The following is a 20,000-nucleotide window of genomic DNA, read 5'->3' as shown; positions in this document are numbered from 1 at the left end:
TGAATAGGAAACATTCTAATCCCATTTTTCTCACTTTTCCCATCGACGCGAGTTGGCAACTTTCAAAGATGGAGAAACTCGCATTCATAAGAGATAGTGTTCAGTGGTGTTCTGTGTTACACTACTAAATAATGAGATGATTAATATTAAGCAAAATTAAAAGTAAATAAAAGATTAGAAATAATCTTAAACAAAACAGGTTTCCTTAGCAGTCTGCTCAAAGAACAGGAATAGAATAGAGCCTAAACAGTTACGATTTGAGCTGACCTGCATGACGATGGGCTTTTAATTTTTACAAATATGAAGGAGGAACTCTTACATAATTATGAAGATGCCACTGTATTAGTATCATGGTTCCTGTAAAAAATGATTATCAAATTCGACAGTTATTAGTGTTTAATATATAATTTTCAAGGTTGCTGAGATGAATAGTGACACTCCCGATGTCCTTCAAGTCTAAGTTCAGCCCCGATAGGGAGAGGGGATGGAGAGGTGGTGACATATAAAAATAATAAAAAAAATACAGATATTAGTGTCTAATTCATAGCTTTTGAGGTCACTGAGATGAATAGTGACACTCCTGATGCCCTTTAAGTCCAAGTTCAGCCTCATTGGGAAGGGGGGTGATTTTTAGTGGTGAAATATAAAATGTCAAAAATGCTGGGCAATGTAATTGAAGAAACTATCTTAACAGGAAAGGGAGAGAGAGAGAGAGAGAGAGAGAGAGAGAGAGAGAGAGAGAGAGAGAGAGTAGTTACAAGAAGTTACAAGGATTAGGATGTCTCAGAGACTTATTAGTCCATCTGAGGAGATATCATGTGCTCACTTATCTCTAGGAGCAGGTTTTACTGGTGGAAGCCGACAATGAGATGTGTTGTAGCTCTTCAGGTCTAGTTTCCATCTATTATTTCTTGTTTGGTTTTCAGCTTTTATGCACTGTTTTATGGATTTTAAGTCCTTGGTAATGATGACTCCAAGGTCATCATCATCTTTTACACTATTTACGTAATTCCTAAGCAGCATGTAGTTTCCATGATGGTTGTTTGTTCCTATTTGTAACACTTTACACTTATCCAAATTAAAAGGTATTTGCCATCTTTTTAACCACTCTCCTATTTTCATTAGATCATTTCTTAAACTTTTTACTGTCTCTGGGTCTGCTGCATCTACACCAAGTTTGGCATCTTCTGCAAATTTGGCTATCCTGCTAGTTAATCCTACATCAGTGTCATTAATATAAACAAAGAAAAATAAGTGCGGGCCAAGGATAGAACCCTGAGGAACTCGCTTGTCACACCTGCCCATTCTGATACTTTACATTCATTACGACTCTGTCTTTTCTATCAGTTCACCAGTCTTCGATCCAGTCTGCTATTTCTCCTACAATTTCTAAAGCTCTAACTTTTGTCAAGAGGTTTGATAGGCAGGATCTGTTTTGTCTGAAGCCATGTTGACTGTTTAACAATAAGTTGTTTCTATCTATATGTGATCCAAAATGTGATCTGCAATTATGGACTCAAAAATCTTGCAAACGACCGACGTTAGACATTATTGGTCTATAATTTCCTGGCTCTTCTCTTGGACCTTTTTTGTAAACTGGGGCACATTACCAGTTTCCACCCTTTACGTGCCTTTCGTTGTTCTGCAGTTTTGCATTAGAGTTTATATAGGTAAGGAATATCTCCTCTTTTAACTCTTTAATTTCTCCTTTATGCATCCCATCCAGACCAGGATATTTGAACTTGTTTAGTTTTTCTATTTTGTTTTAATATCTTCTTCTGTAAATGTTATTTTGTCAATTGGTTCTGCCCCTTCATATTTAATAGCGGTTCAGGGATTGAGGTAGTGTCTTCAATTGTGAAAACACTAATAAATAAACTTACTCAATAATTCTGCTTTTTCCAAGTCTGAGTTCACCAGGTTACCTCTATTATCCCTTAGGGGACCTATGCTATTCTTTTGGTTTTTCCTTACAAACTGGTGAAACTCTCTCATCCTCATTCATCTTTGCATTTCTTACTATTTTATCCACATTCTACAGAGTACTTTATGCCTACTTGCTTCTTCTTGTGTTGGGTGTGGGTTCATTGATCTGTGCAATCTGTCTCTTTCTCTTATTTTATTTCTAATTTCTCTGTTGAACCACTTAGGCTGAGGGTTGCCATTTATTAGCATTTGCTTTAATGGAATACATTTGGAGCGTTTTTCTGTATATTCCTCATGAAAGGCTTCCCAGTAATAATCTATGTCTGCCTTTTCGTTGTACTCTAGAGTTTTAACATTCTCCTTTAGTTTGCTTAGGTCTCCTCGACGGTAGTCTAATCTCTTTAGTATCTTCTTCTATTTTTTATGTTGAAATATAATTATTTTTTGGTCGCTTTTGCGTAGATATGCACCTATTGAAAGGTCAAACACTAGGTTATCTTCTGTTGATAGGACAAAGTTTAGCATGTTGTTTACTCTAGTAGGTTTGTCATCCCATTGATGGAGCCATTCATTTTTGAGAAATTCTAGAAGTCTCCTTCATTCTAAGTTTGATATGGAAGTCATAGTGTCCCAGTGCAGTGCTGCACTGAAACCTCCCACTATTATGCATAGTTTGTTGTTTATTTCTTGTCCTAGTAGTGCATACAACTCCTCGTTGGACATTTGTTGTTGGTGGGGAGATCTGTGCTCTAGTATTAAAGTTAGCTTCTTCCCTAGACTGCTTATATTGATGCCAATTACTTCTTGCTTGGTTGTAATTTTACACTCTATTGGACTGAGGTGGTCCTTGACATATAACATAACTCCACCTTTTTTTATTAGGCCAATCTTTTCTTAACAATTTATATCCTGCTATGTGGTACTCTCCTGTGAAGTCTCTTGTTGCCTCTTGTACCGATGTTTCTTTGATACCCATTATGTCTAATTCCTCACTTGCTATCAATGCTTTGAAGAGATCTACTTTGTTCCAAATAGATTTTGCATTAAACTTTTCTCTTTTGTCCTCGGTGGGTTCATTCGTTTCCCTTATTTACACATTTTCCTGCAGTGCTTTTAGAAACCAGATTCAGGGAGATCTCTGACTTCTTCCCTTGAATGTTTAGTTCACCGAGGTGTTTCAAGTGGTTTTCGTTAAGATGGTTTCCCAGAAATTTTGCTCCTTCCAAATTCGAGTAAGTTACATCTCTTCTATGTAATTTTTTACTCCTTACAAATCTGACCCAAAACTTTACACACTTAACACCATTTTCTTGACATATTCGTTCCAGCCTGTCATTGATTCCAGTTGCCTTGCTGAGGGAATAGTGTTTTACACTGGTTCTGGGGAGAAGTCCTATAAGAATGTCGTTATTGGTTTTCTCGCGGATGTTTTCTACAATATTACTCAGGTTGGCTACAAGACCTTCTGTCTGGCCAGTTCTTTCATCTTTTAGATCTTTTAGAAATAAATCTTTTCCTCCTCCCTGCACTATGATTGCAGGGTTTTTTTTTTTTTTTTTTTTTTACTTTTCACACTTTGATTTTCTTCACTGCCTCGGCTATTTTCAGCTATTCTAAATATTGAATAATTTTTAATGCTAGATATTAAGCTTAGCAGCTAAGAGAAATGAACATTAAAAGAGTGATGCGACTCTTTCTAAAATCTTTTCGAAGAAATCGAGGCAAAGATTAAGATCAAAGGTCCTTTTATCATTCCCTCAGGAATCCAATCGCTTCCAGATTAGAATACAAACTTTTTCACCTCCTTTCACGTCCCATTTAACATTTTAATCTTCTCTAAGATTGACTGTTTTCGAGGATTATAAGTAAGTCACGAGTTTATGACTGACAGAAAATTCATAATCAGAAAAGTTTTACAAACTTATGATGATCACTTTTATTCCTATAATCCATATTTGGGGTATTTACTCAATGACAAAGATTACATGATGTTAATTTACTATAGTTAGAAATAGAGAGATAGAATTCATGTTAAGAACGACATACAGATAATTCGTAAAATTATTCATTCATAATCAACACATGCTAACAGTAAATGTGTAGATATGATGTTTTCAAATTATGATATGGCCACTATGTTCATTTCATTACATGGCATCATTTTCTAATTCTGTATAACTTTCATATTTAAAGTAGGCTGCAGTATCTGAAGTACCTGAGCTTGGAACATATTACGTATATAGTATACACACACACACACACACACACATACACACACACACACACACACACACACACACATATATATATATATATATATATATATATATATATATATATATATATATATATATATATATATATATATATATATATATATATATATATATATATATATATATATATATATATATATTATATTCACACACACACACACACACACACACACATATATATATATATATATATATATATATATATATATAATATATATATATATATATATATATATATATATATATATATATATATATATATATATATATATATATATATGTATATATATAAAGATATAGAAAAGTTATAGACTGAACTGAATACAAATAACGGCGTGTGAAAGAGGTTTGATATTTTATAAAGCAAAGAAACAATACCACAATAGTACAAGAACTGTGTTACGTGAAAGTAAGGAGTGTTGCAGATTCCCTTCCATCCCACGTATGCCCAGCATTACACGAAAATGCCTTCATACAAATGAGTGCCTGATTATGGTTCATGAGATCCATTTAGGCGAAATTTTGCTGACACTTTTACCCCCCTCCCGGATCTCTTTTTTCTTCTTGCTTAGGTGCTGCATAATTTACTGACAATGAAGAAGTATTTCATCAAATAATGACTATTTCATTCTCCTAAGATGGATTCCAGTCGTCTGCCCACCCTTTTCCATGAAAAGAAATACAAATCTCCATCAGGACAAGAGAAGCGAAATAAAAACAAGGCGTGATCCGACCTCCAGCTTACTCGAGTCACGAGCAAGGTTTTCCCGTTACGCGTAAGTTGTCAACATTATATTCTTAACTTGACGTGAAGTGATCTTCGTATAAAGATCATAAGTAGCACTAACAACAAGATCAAATGAAAGGACACAAATTAAACACATCCATATATTGTCAGTTTCAAGCGAAGCACAAAATAACTGAACACAAAAAATATAGCCTCTAAATTCAGGACATCAAATAATTGAAACACGTTAAAATCTATGGGCAAATAACCCATTGTTTCACCAACGAAAATTAAAAATAATTTACTATATTTTCTTAGAAATAATTGTTTTGCACTGTTTAACATGCACATATTACATTTTCATTCTAATAAATATATCATGAATATCCTATCCTAAAATTCATGTATCTTTAACCCAACGCGAAACGGCTTTCCTACCCCCCTCCCCCCACATAAACAACAACAACAACAACAACAACAACAACAAAGTAGTCAGTAAGGCTTACTCCCTGAGTAAGCGATAACGCTCCAAAATGAGCGGTTTTACTCTCCAAGAATCTTCAGCTGTTACCTCAATAATCCCAAAACGTATATTACAATCTTGCAATCGTTCATGACACATCTATTATTTATGTAAATGATTTTGTTAACCTTTTAAAATCAATTAAAAGTCCAATAAATCTCATGTTTACAGTTTTAACTATATTTCATAAGATATTTAACACCCGTATGGGGATACCGCCGTCTATACACCTCATGGAGTGAATTGTAGGCATTATAAAGGTTCTTTGGAGCATTCCCTTCGGCTCTAACTGCAACCTCGTTCGTTCCCTTTACTTTACCTCCATTCATATTCTCTATCTTCCATCTTACTTTTCACTCTGTCCTAACAATTTTGATTCCTAGGTCAACTGCCTTGAGGTTTTCCTCCTTTTACACCTTTCAGACCTTTTACTGGCAATCTCCATTTCAGCGCTGAATGACCTCATAGAATCCAGTGCTTGGCCTTGGCTCTAAATTCTATATTAAATTAAATTAAATTCAATAGGATATTCAACATGTATTATATTATACAATTTAAGCTAATGGTTTTTTTAATAAAGTTTTCTTTTAAACTATCTGGACACATTTTTTTTTTTTCTTTTTTTTATGAATATGGGGATTTCATTTCTCATTTAATTAAGTGTTGAAGTTCATTCATGTTCTATTTTCCATCTGGAATGAAACAGTCAGTTTTAGCGATATATTTTTCATTACAGTCTCATTTTAGGTACACTGGAAAAATCTAAAAAAAAATACATGCATGTTTCGATTAAGTTGCCGCAAAAATGTCAAGTAAATATGTTATTTAGACTTTTTTAAATCATATTTTGCTTTATGGCGAATATTTCGCCATGCCCCTGAAGATTTCGAGATTTCATATATCGTTGCGTCGGTACCGAATTATTTTCAATCGTCTCTCTATTTTCCAATTAGAAGGAAAAATCTCATAGATAAGATAAAGATTTTTCATGTTCCCTTTGTATATTTATGCAGGCAAACCTTTTGACGCTCCCTCTCTATCCTAAGCCTTGAATATAGATATTTTACGATGTCCGTGAAGATAATTCTGTTTTCATATCTTGAGCTCTGAGGTACAAGAAGTCTCCTGATGTGAATAATTGGCTAGAATCTCTCATCTAATAATTTATTTCATGCGGGAGAAATTCTGGTTTTTGAAGCGATGTTTCCATCTGCTGATCAATTCATTTGGCGAGAATATCACTCAAATGTTTGGTGTGATGTAATCAAAAGCTTCTCTTTCTACCTTCATTGGAAGCAAGAAAGAGGTTTGCCTGATAGAGTGAACTTCATGAACAAGAAATAAGCCTTTTTTTGTCTTTTTTTTTTTTTTCTCCTCGTTGTACACAGCAAGAAGAATAGAAATAAAGTCTAACCGATGCCCTGTTGTATCAGATTATGAGATTGGAACAAGTTAGAGATTTGCAAAATAGATAAAAGACACGAAAATACGATAATTTTCGTCTAATTCTTCTCAAAAACGACTCCAAAAACTGAATTACCTCACAAGCGTCGTGAAAGAACAAAATAAACCAGCTTTCTGTACAGCCTCTACAGCATATAATTAAAGCCACAGAAAATAAATGTCTTTCGGCGATCTCGGTATAATGCCTTATGAGCAGCGGCCCATGAAATTTTAACCATGACCCGGTGGTGGCCTATCCTATCTCGTTGCCAGAAGCACGATTATGGCTAACTTTAATCTTATTAGATAGAATCAAATGTACTTAGGCTACAGGGATGCAATTTGGTATGTTTGATGATTGGAGGGTGGATGATCAACATACCAATTTGCAGCCCTCTAGCCTCAGTAGTTTTGAAGATCTGAGGGCGGTCAGGAAAAGTGCAGACGGACAAACAAAGCCGACACTATAGTTTTTTTTTTACATAAAAGCAAAAAAAATATATATATATATATATATATAAATAAATAAACGGAAATGTCCTCCTCAGAGCTGTGAAACAATGCTCTGACGCCATTTTGAATTTTGTAAAAAAAAAAAAAAAAAAAAAACTCACTCATTCCTAGGTATGATTTAGATTTTCAAATATTTTCGAATTTGTCCGTCCTCGTTTTTTTATTTTTAATAAATTTGGTATTCTCTCTCTCTCTCTCTCTCTCTCTATCTCTCTCTCTCTCTCTCTCTCTCTCTCTCTCTCTCGTACTGTACGAATATCCTCTTTGGAGCTTTCCCTCTAATTTAGGAAGTATCAAATGTCATGATAAGAGGTAATCCAATTCATGGTGACCGTGGAGTTTATAATGATTTGTTTTCACCTTTAATGAGGGATTTTCCTATCTCTATCTCTCTTCTATTCATTTCTGTCATCGTCAACAAATAATAATCAATGAGTAAAGATTTTATGTTGACTAATAATTTTTTTTTATTTGCATACTGTAGGAACATATGTGTTGTCAAATCTATTGCTCAAGAATTAATACTTTCTTTTTGCTAAGATTCCTTTTAATCCCTTCGGTGCTAAAGTCTGCCATACTCACTTTCGAAAAATATCTCGTCTCTCTGTCTGTATAATCAAAAGAATATTAGGTCTCCTTTGAAGATGTTGCAAAAAAACATATGTCACGGAGATGTCTTTGGTGACGAGGAAGATCAAAGGGGATTTACTTCTTTTTATTTTATTTTTTTTCTTAAGACACTGAATCAAAACTCCTGACGAAGTCTTCTCTTCTATCTCGAAGAAGTCCTGGGAACTTTTTCATAATGGAAAATGTGTTTCTCTATTCTTTTCCTTTGTGTTGAAGATGCTTTGAGCTTCAAAAGTGCTTGTTATTTTTCAACTTCCTCACACACAATATTCTCTCCACAAGACCAGACCATCTTGACACCCTCTGGTCTACTTGTGATAGTCCTTTTGTACTTTAGGAATATCCACGTTTCTCTGCCCTTCCACATTCTTGTTCCACAAATAATCTGTAAAATTTCTTATCTACAGCTTCCACATTCTTTCTTCTATTCGCTTCACATTCGCCTCTAGAGAAGTGAATGTGAGTCTCTTCATACATCCTGAACTTGGGTTCCGTGAAGAATGCAAAATTTCGATCTTTAAAACACATCCTGCTCTCTTTTTTTAGTTCTCTCATTACTCATCAGCAAATATATTAATATTCAGATATGGGGACATAATGCTTCGTTATCTCGTTCTTATTTTTACACCTGACAAGCTAGTTTCCTATCTGTAATCTATAACACACATCTATCAGTACTATTTTATCGATCTCAGCAGTTAACCTCGACGCCATTTATACTTGACACCTACATATGTAATATATACATTTGTATATACAGATAAATTCCATATCTGTAAATAAACCCATGACCTAAGGGGTCATTGGCGAATTAGGAGTGTAACCGCATAATCATAAACAGGACGTGAAACTAGACCATGCTATGCAATGCTTGCAGTAGCCTGGTTTGCGTTTGAACATATCATCATTTATGTGTTTTGTAAACCGGTCACAACACCTTCCATGGGAAGCGGTTGACCTATTCACCTATAGCGGAAACGCATGGCTTCCGAGCCGTAGGGCTACGTGTTCACTTTATTCTTGTTATGATGTAAATCGCTGAGATAGCTAGTCTTCCGCTATCGACGCGATGCTCCTATATTTCAGTTCAACTTAGATTTCTCAACGGAGCGGTCATCCGACCAAACCATTCCTATACTCCAGTGATGGAGCTAAGAAATAAAGTTGTTAAGTTAACTCAGTCCGTTGAATCATCTCCCTTATTCTAAAGAAGAACCAAATCTACTAGATATCACTCAGACGAGAAGGGAAAGTAGAACCACAATGCTTACGTATAACAGTCGTAAGAAAAGACATACAAATGTCGCTGTCCTATACCATTATAATAAGTGGACCAGGCGGACAGTAATAAATGGTGGCAGCCCTAATTCTACAGTTACAAAAGAACCATATACGTCTGCTGAAGAAATGGAATCATCGAAAATCAGCTATAAATCTGAAATAAACTGAGGAAACAGGATCTTCAATCAACAAGCAACTGTAAACATCCTACGAATACGAAGAAATGTCCTTCATCGAGACGAATTCAAGCATCAACATCGACGTTTAGTGAACGACTTTCATCACATATCTTCGAGAATCAAACCGGACGTCAACGCAGCATCAGATCTTCAACGGGAAGAGAAGCATTCATCAAAACAAACAACGCACGACCAGAAGCCAAGACGAAGAGTTTGGGTTAAGAACGAAGCAACAAGAGAGAGAGAGGCTGTGACGTCATCATGACAACAGTTTTTCTTTTTTCCCGCAACGCGAGAGAGAGGGGGCTGTGACGTCATCGTAACAGAACAGTCTCCCAGCATATATACCAAAACCTAAGTACATCCTTTATCCATTCAGGTTTTATCAGTGCAGTGTTTTACATCACGCGTCGATCGTCCATTATTCCGGGGGTGAGTTAGACGTAATCTTAATCTTCCTTCATTACAGGAATCTATCTTCAACTACGAATTCTCGGCAGAATTTTTTTTCCCTTTGTTGCTAATCCCTTTTTCTTCCAGAAGTTCTCCGGAAAATATCTTTTATCACATTATCTGTATTAATATTATCATTTTGGGGGACTTTCATATTATTGCAACACACTTTTATTTTATATTGCATATGCGTTTACGAAGTTGTCGTGTGTACTCATATAGATACTTTTGATAGGATCGCAAGAAATCGTAGTGATAAGAAAAAAAGTAAAAAAAGGTTAAACATGGCAACTACTGTGGCTGGCTCCCCCGCACCTGGTAACCCCAATCCAGTGGTTACTCTAGTCAGTGCGATTGTCAGCAATAGTCCCTTTTCAAGGTCGGGTCAATGGGTTCCTGCCTCAAAACGTTGAGTCATGATTCTCATCAGTAGATGCTCATTTAAATGCAAAATGCATCACAGACCCATCTGTACAATTACAGAAAGCTAAAAGCTTCATAGACTTTGCTAATGAGATGCAAGCGCATATCTTAGAGGAGTCTCTCTCCAAGAGGCGGTTACAGATACGATTACAAAGTAAGGCTACGTGCTATATATGGCGGTGAAGAGGCCTTAGACGTAGTGTTGGTTTTAAGGAACACCCTTAATCAAGCCTCTATGACTCAGCTTAATGTTGTAGAACGGGCGGCAAGTAATTGCCGACCGGCTAAATGATTATCAAGATAACTTACGTAACTCCACGTGGGTTACAAGATCCAATATCGCTGTGAAAGACTTCATACGGTTAATAAATATTTGACTTGTACGACAGTCATGTTGCCTGAAGCTTCAGTGCTGTTGGGTTTTGACAAAAAGCTAACGCCCGACAGTAGGAACTAGATGTGTATAAACAGATCAAAAAGCACATGTCTAAGTGTACTGACCTTGATCCCTTGCTTGCTCAAGTTTTTGCAAAAAATGAAAATAAGCCACAACAAGTGAACGTGGTTGATAATAATCAAGCTGCAGGGATGACTTGTTACAATTGCAAACGCCCAGGACACATGATTTCAGACTGTTGGCCACAAATTTTTGTTCAATTCATAACAGTTCCACTCATTCATATAATTGATGCTTCTCGCGGAATCAACAGGCAAGAATCTTAGAAACACGCAAAAAACGTTGCCAATGAAAACAAAAAGAAGAATCCTCAGTACTTTAAAAGAAGCAGGCAAACAGCAATGCTTTTCAACAGCAGAACAAACAAATCGTGCTTCAAGTAACTCTGTTCCTGGGCCGTCTAGCCAGAACTCACAAGGTCAGACGAATTTTCCGAATGTGCAAAGCAAAGCAAGTACAACGTAGTCAACTCCAAGGGATGAGAGGACGATGTTGGGTCATTCATATCAACATCTTTTGTATCAAATAATCAATTTAATCATTTACCAGATCATTGTGAGGCAACCGATTTTCCTATGAAACACATGGCCGAATCAGTGCAGGTTCCCCGTAGATTTGTAACATATTCACACAATTATAAGTCAAAATGAATTACGCCCCACATTACACGCAGTAAATTTAGAGCACAAATCCTTCACATTATTTTTTTATTCTGGTAGTCCACGTAATATCATGGATTTGCAGACTCACCACTTGCTATTTTCGAACTTCCCTATAGAGAAGTCTGGAGTAAGACTCTCGGGTATAGGAAATAATGAATTAAATGTGGTAGGAGTAACTCGTGTTCAATACAAGGTCGGTAAGCGCACGTTTACCGATACCTTTATCGTTGTACAAAACATTGATATGTATCCCGCTGTAATTATAGGATACCCGTCTATGGGTCACTCAAACATTACCTTAGCCCCTGCCAAACACGGCGTGTATATCAAAGGAAAATTCTATAAGTCTTCTAACACCTTAAAATCAGTTTTGGACAAAAAGGAGACAACGAATAGAACAGTAACGTACGTTGAAGAACCAATCACTTGTCTCATGAATCAAGAAATAATCCATGCGACCCAACAGAATTCTCGCTCACCCGTAATATCAGCTTGTACGCAAACTCTCGAGCCGAACGTAACTTCGAATATATTAGTGCGTGTGAAGAAAAACTTTACCGGGATCTGAAATGTTAATCCTTTCCGACACTCTGAAAACTCACGGATTGTCCATCACACAAGCCATTTATACAGTCGGCTCACAACAACAATGTAACATTGAAGTCTGTAATCATTTAAATACCACTTTAGTAATTCACAAAAATCAACATATCTTGGATGTGGAAGTTTTATAAACATCGCATTCTTACCGTTGCTGAGATCAATCACGCTCAATCAGTTGCGGATGAATCCCTTTTGCAATCCATAAAAAATAAAATCAATAAAGACATTCAATAAGATGAAATTCAGCAGAAATTTCTTGATCTTTTAACTGAATATCATGATGTTTTTTCCACTACGGATGGATCCTCAGGAAAAACGGATGTCATAGAACACCAAAGAAGGTTAAAAGACAAGCAGAAAGTTATCTATGTACCTTCGTACAGGCTCCCTATGAATTCCAGAATGAGATAAATGATGAAGTAGGTAAAATGCTAGAAGAAGGAGTCATTAGGAAATCGAACAGCCCTTATAATTTTCCGTTAATAGTCGTACCGAAAAAAGATCGAACTTGGGGTATCTGCGTAGACTTCCGTCGCTTAAATGAGGAAACGATCCCTGATCGATTCCCAGTGCCATGTACGGACGATATTTTATCTTTACTAGGCCAGAACAAATATTTTACCAGTTTAGACTTACTTAAAGGCTTCCACCAGATACCATTACAAGAAGAGAGTATCCCATACACTGCCTTCAGCACAGCCAGGGGACATAATGAATTTTTGTGTATGCCTTTTGGGTTTACGTTGTGCGTCCCATAACATTTACTAGAATGATCAACATAGTGTCTGGAGACTTGTTAGGGGATATCTTACATGCCTATATGGACGATCTTGTAATCTTTTCTAATACCTTAGAAGAACATATACATAAACTGGAGCTAGTGCTACAGAGACTAAGACAGCATAACTTAAGGATAAAGATAAGTAAGTGTGAATTTTTCAAAACAGAACTAGTCTATTTAGGTTTCACGGTGTCTAGTCAATGTCTTAAAGTAGTCCACGATAAGGTGTCGGCTATCCATACTTTCCGATACCCTACTAACGTCAAGGGAATACAGCAATTTCTGGGGTGTAGTGGCTATTATAGGCGTTTTTATACGTAACTACTCAATAATAGCCGCTCCCCTAAACCGATCTTACGAAGAAAGGGCGTAGATTTCATATGGTCTGAGAAACATCAACAGGCGTTCGATACCTTGAAAGATGAACTGTGTAGTTCTCCTATCTTAAAATTTCCTGACTTCGGCAAGGAATTCTTTATTGCAACAGACGCCTCAGACCTAGGCGTAGGTGAGGTATTGCTTCAGCAATATGACAAACAGTTTTTTTCCCTATAGCTTTTTATTCACATAAACTGAGACCTTCCGAGAGTAAAATATGGCAGTAATAGACAAGGAAGGGCTCGCTATTGTTAATTCACTAGTGCATTTTAAGTTCATAATATACGGTTATCCCGTCAAGGTTCTCACTGATCATAAGCCCCTAACCGACATCTTTAAAAGCTTTAGTCACAGTCCCAAACGAACTCGGTGGCATATGATCATCCAAGACTTTGGCGCGAGGATCAGGTATTTACCTGGGAAAGCAAATATCATTGCTGACGCATTATCACGCAACCCCACGTCATCTTGTACGGAGCCATTAGCTGAATTAATAGATATATCTCACTTATACCCACTGTCTTAAATTGGTTGCATGCAAATCCATTGCATGGCCACCCGGGGTTCTCCATAATGTCACAGAAAGCCAAATCATTATTTTATTGGCATACGATGCTTACAGATATAAAGAAGCACATAGCTAATTGTCGCACTTGTCAGGAAAACAAAGGGCACACGAAGACACCTGTCAGCCTAGGGGCTTATCCCGTGCCCAATCAACCCTTTGAAAAAGTACACTTATATTTATTAACAGGGTTTTACGAGCCAGACAAAGGAAATAAGCACCTCTTAGTAATCATAGATGCCTTGACTTGATATACCAAACTGATAGCGCTTAAAACTAAAACCGCGATCGAATGCGCTAGGAAGTTTTACGAGTGCTACATTTGTAAACATGGAATTCCACACATGATAATCTCGGACTTGGGTGGAGAATTCAATAATCATTTCTTAACTCATGTGAATTCCTTTGCATAAAGAAAATCAGTACCATGATCTACCACCCCAGAGTCTAACGGGCTAGTGGAAAGAGCAAATCGTAAGGTTTTAAACATATTAAGAGTTACATTAGGGGGAATGGACCCCTGGGATATTGCCATACCTGCGGTACTAAGCACTCAATTAATCCCTCATATCATGTATCTATCAAAATGTCGCCGCACGAGGCACTGTACGTACCTCAGCTAGAACGCCTTTCCATGTATTAACGCCTACAACCAATTTATCAAATCCTCTAAAGGATGTTATGGATGCAAGCATAAGTCGATATAATATACTTCGTAAGAATCTAGAAGAATCACAAATCATAATGAAAAGAAATCATGATAAAATAGCTAAGCCAACTAAAACATATACCGTGGGCCATAAATAAGGGTATACATACAAAACGTATATGTATGCAAAGGACTCAATTACAAACAATGACACCTAAGTTTGAGGGCCCGTTTAACATTTGTTTTAGAAATATTAACGGCCAAGAGAATTCATGAGTTCAAAACGTAAATCCCAACCCCACCTTTGATTAAGAGAATCGTTCCATTGGCGCACATCAGAAATTAAAAAGAAGGGTAGAAGGAAGTGGGAAGGAAATTTTTTTGTCTATGAAACTTGTATAATCACTTATATATATATATATAGATATATATATATATATATATATATATATATATATATATAATATTGTATGTAAACATTTTCTTAAACAGGAGTAATTACATATATTTTACTCATTGCAGGTTTCCAAAATGAAGCTTTTATTGTTAGGAGTGATACTGTTCGTTCAGACATCTTTATCATGTGGGAAGAGCGCTAAAACAAAAAATATAGATTTTACCCATGGCACCATTGTATAGAGAACAGAAGACGTTTTCATTATCGCAAGCAATATAGTTTATAGAAATAGACATGCAAGCGATTTTTCTCCCCGAGGATGACGTCATTAACATCAAAGTAGTGACCTGTTGAGGTTCGCTGTTTCGTTGAATGAAATGCACCGTCATTTTCCTGTTAATCCAGAGAGTTCGCTAGCACAATCACTAAGTATTGCGGAAATGTTATCATGCGACTTGCAAAATAAAACTGCCGTGGCAGAAGCTATGACTCGAGATCTGCTGATGTGGACTGTACGGCACAATAACCTCGAAAGACGCAACCCGTTTATCTTTGCTGCACTAAACATCTTTGGATCTGTTGCAAGTTTAGGCTTAGGAATTTCAAATCGTCTTGAAATTAATGATCAGAATAAGAGAATTGAGTTTTTGCAACATGAAAACGAATTACTTTTGTCAGAACTGCGTCACCAATTATCATCTATCAATCAAATAATGAGTTTGGTGAACGAACATTCTAGTAATATCAATCAGATTATGGAAGTGCAACACTTGCTGGCTACGTTAGCTTATTATAGTTCGAAAATAGATCATATCCGTACCAAAATTTCACATTTTATTGAGAAATCAAAAGACTATGTAGAAGCTATTACGGTAGCAACAAGGGGTGTTTTATCCCCACATCTTTTGCCTATTAAATATAAGACTTTAACTTTGGAGAACGGACGGGAGAAACTAGGTTATGTTCCTTTATTAGACGCCCATAAGATAAAATTTTGTGTTATAGTTTAATATCGGTAAGCGTTGAAAATTACAGTATCATGATCACAATTCCCTTTGATTCTTCTGATGCCTGGCAAGCATACAAAATCGTATCGTTCCCCACTTTCCATGAACGAATAACTCAAGTCCAGTAATATCCAATTTGACGGGACACGTATTGATTTCCCCTGATAGGAAATCATATACAGTCATTAAAGACTTAGATAAATTCACTCACTGTTCAGAAGCCATGAATAATAAACTTTGTACAGCTGACTCTTTTGAATTCCATCCTATGTCAATGGATTCATGCGAGTTAGGTATAGTGCTAAACGGTTCTCTCTCCCATACACACGAAGGTTGTCTGAAAAAACTTTATCCTTTTGACGATAATAAGTTCAATTACAGACTGAACAACGGCTCGTGGATGCGATATGACAAGGCAGGCTTTAAGGTGGCATGTCCGGACAGATCCACGGCCCACTCCCAGGTCTTCGTTGCAGCCGACGGTTGCACCGGGACGTCCTCGAACTACATGGTCCGAGGGGGGGTTAACACTATCATCCGAGAACGGGCCTACTTCGCAAATTTTTCGTGGACGAGTACTGTTATACCATCCCTACCTCTCCCATACAACGTGAAGGTGGCTCATCGTTTGACGCAACTAGCTGAGATGGACCACACGTCACCGACTTATGCAGGAGGAAATCTTCGTTTCTACGTGTCGCTGGCCATGATTTGTGTTACGGTGGTGATTCTTATCACCGTTAACATCTTTGCTTGGCGTAGGTTGAGGCGAACACAGATGGATCTTCGGAGGAACGTCTTGCCACGTCCAGACAACACTCCTATCGCGTTGAAGGCATTTACGTATAAAGCCATTTGAAATTGGCCATTTCACTTGACTCGGAGGAAAATTGTCTGGAATTGAGTTGTGTGTGAAAAGTGGTCTGTAACGCTGGCAATATGTAGGCGACAGAAACTCCAAGACTTTGCATTTTTTAAATATATGAACAGTTAAAAGTATCTTTCGGGCACCTAATAAAATATTGAAGCCCTATATATTAAAATATTGGTGCGTGTACGTAACAGGAATTAATATCTTGTGCACATCTATCAAATGTCTATTATTTATATCTTTACAAAGAGTAACAAATATTCTTAAACAGTTATCCATGATCATGTATAAATTATGTATCTCTACAAGGTAACAACTATTCTTAATCGGGTAACCTATTACTATAATCATTCATGTATACATGTTAACCTTTTATTTTGTGGTACCTCATAATCATTTATTAACATTATACCATATATAGCAAACATGGATCTGTATTTTCCATGCATTTTTCTTTATTTATGAATATGTCCATTAGGTATGTATTTTTTTTTTTACATATACTTTTATGCATATTTTTTTTAATCACTTGTTTATGGCTATGACTAAATAAATATAATATACGGTCACACTCCTAGAAAACCATGTTTTAACGTAACTTTTAATGTTCAGTGCTTGAATGGTAGCTGTCCGAGCCTAATGTAATATATACATTTGTATATATAGATAAATTCCATATCTGTAAATAAACCCATGACCTAAGGGCGAATTAGGAGTGTAACCGCATAATCATAAACAGGACGTGAAACTAGAACATGCTATGCAATGCTTGCAGTAGCCTGGTTTGCGTTTGAACATATCATCATTTATGTGTTTTGTAAACCGGTCACAACACCTTCCATGGGAAGCGGTTGACCTATCCACCTATAGCGGAAACGCATGACTTCCGAGCCGTAGGGCTACGTGTTCATTTTATTCTTGTTATGATGTAAATCGCTGAGATAGCTAGTCTTCCGCTATCGACGCGATGCTCCTATATTTCAGTTCAACTTAGATTTCTCAACGGAGCGGTCATCCGACCAAACCATTCCTATACTCCAGTGATGGAACTAAGAAGTTGTTAAGTTAACTCAGTCCGTTGAATCGTTTTCCCTTATTCTAAAGAAGAACCAAATCTACTAGATATCACTCAGACGAGAAGGGAAAGTAGAACCACAATGCTTACGTATAACAGTCGTAAGAAAAGACATACAAACTGTCGCTGTCCTATACCATTATAATAAGTGGAACAAGCGGACCAGTAATAAATGGTGGCAGCCCTAATTCTACAGTTACAAAAGAAACATATACGTCTGCTGAAGAAATGGAATCATCGAAAATCAGCTATAAATCTGAAATAAACTGAGGAAACAGGATCTTCAATCAACAAGCAACTGTAAACATCCTACGAATACGAAGAAATGTCCTTCATCGAGACGAATTCAAGCATCAACATCGACGTTTAGTGAACGACTTTCATCACATATCTTCGAGAATCAAACCGGACGTCAACGCAGCATCAGATCTTCAACGGGAAGAGAAGCATTCATCAAAACAAACAACGCACGACCAGAAGCCAAGACGAAGAGTTTGGGTTAGGAACGAAGCAACAAGAGAGAGAGAGGCTGGACGTAATCATGACAACAGTTTTTCCCGCAACGCGAGAGAGAGAGGGGCTGTGACGTCATCGTAACAGAACAGTCTCCCAGCATATATACCAAACCTAAGTACATCCTTTATCCATTCAGGTTTTATCAGTGCAGTGTTTTACATCACGAGTCGATCGTCCATTATTCCTGGGGTGAGTTAGACGTAATCTTAATCTTCCTTCATTACAGGAATCTATCTTCAACTACGAATTCTCGCCCGCAGAATTTTTTTTCCCTTTGTTGCTAATCCCTTTTTCTTCCAGAAGTTCTCCGGAAAATATCTTAACACATTATCTGTATTAATATTATCATTTTGGGGGACAGTAATACATATCTGGATCTTAACCTTTCTCTAGGTCCATGAATGCCATTTACAGATTCTTATCTTTATTTTCCAGCTTCTCGCCAAGTTTACATAACAAACACTTGACCCATGATGTATCTTTTCACATATCTATGTTCGTAGTGGATGAGGTTACTATAGTAGATTCACATCAACCGTGCATCTGATGTCTAGGCCAGTCCCTTACGACACTCCTGATTGGCTGTTGATAAGCCAATAACTGTTCTGGAAACTCTCAGTCTCTCGAGAGGGATATATCTTACAAAAGTATCTGTCAGGAGAGCTCAGAACATAGATGTTACCTATGTGAACTCTCGAGAGAGACTGAGAGTTTCCAGCCCTGTGATAGGCTTATCAACAGCCAATCAGGAGCGACGTAAGGGACTGGTCTAGACATTAGATGCACGGTTAATATGAATCTTCCATAGTGTGAAGAGAATTTTAAAACCACTTGTTGGTGATTGTGTCTTTCCAGGATGATTCCAACCCATTCACATCTTTTTGTTCGATGATAATTGCAACAGACCTGCTCTTGTACATTGTCTTTCCCCGATGGTTATCAAGGCTGTATATATATATATATATATATATATATATATATATATATATCTATATATATATATATATATATATATATATATATATATATATATATATATGTGTGTGTGTGTGTGTGTGTGTGTGTGTGTGTGTGTGTGTGTGTATGTATGTATAGTGCTGGACCTTCGACTTCTTATTTCTTTCCCCCTCAAAAGTCCATTTTCCAAAATTCTAGGTTGAATATTGTTAGGTGGAGTTTGGATGACATGAAAACACACTTTATTTGGTATGGATGTTTAGGAACAATCTCAATAAAAAAACAAATTATTTATCAAATATCGTGATGAATTGAGTGCATAGAGACTATGAGACCTTGTGCAGAATATAAAAACGACTCTGGTGGGAACAATAAAGACAGGAAACAGACATAGATGGTTTTCAAAGTTGGGATTTCTCTCTCGTGTCTCGCAAGTGATGACAGGCAAGTACCTATTGCACTTTGGTTGCCGCGAGTTACATTCTCGGGCATTCCGTTGAGGTGTTAGAGATGTGTATTTCTGGTGATAGAAGTTCACTCTCGACGTGGTTCGGAAGTCACGTAAAGCCGTTGGTCCCGTTTGCTGAATAACCACTGGTTCATGCAACGCAAAAACACCATACAAACAAACAAAGTACCTATTGCATGCAACATATATATATATATAATATATATAGTATATATATATTATATATATATATATATGTG

This window comes from Macrobrachium nipponense, chromosome 38, assembly GCF_015104395.2.
Source record: "Macrobrachium nipponense isolate FS-2020 chromosome 38, ASM1510439v2, whole genome shotgun sequence".
NCBI lineage: Eukaryota > Metazoa > Arthropoda > Malacostraca > Decapoda > Palaemonidae > Macrobrachium > Macrobrachium nipponense.
Note: the sequence above shows the minus strand (reverse complement) of the source record.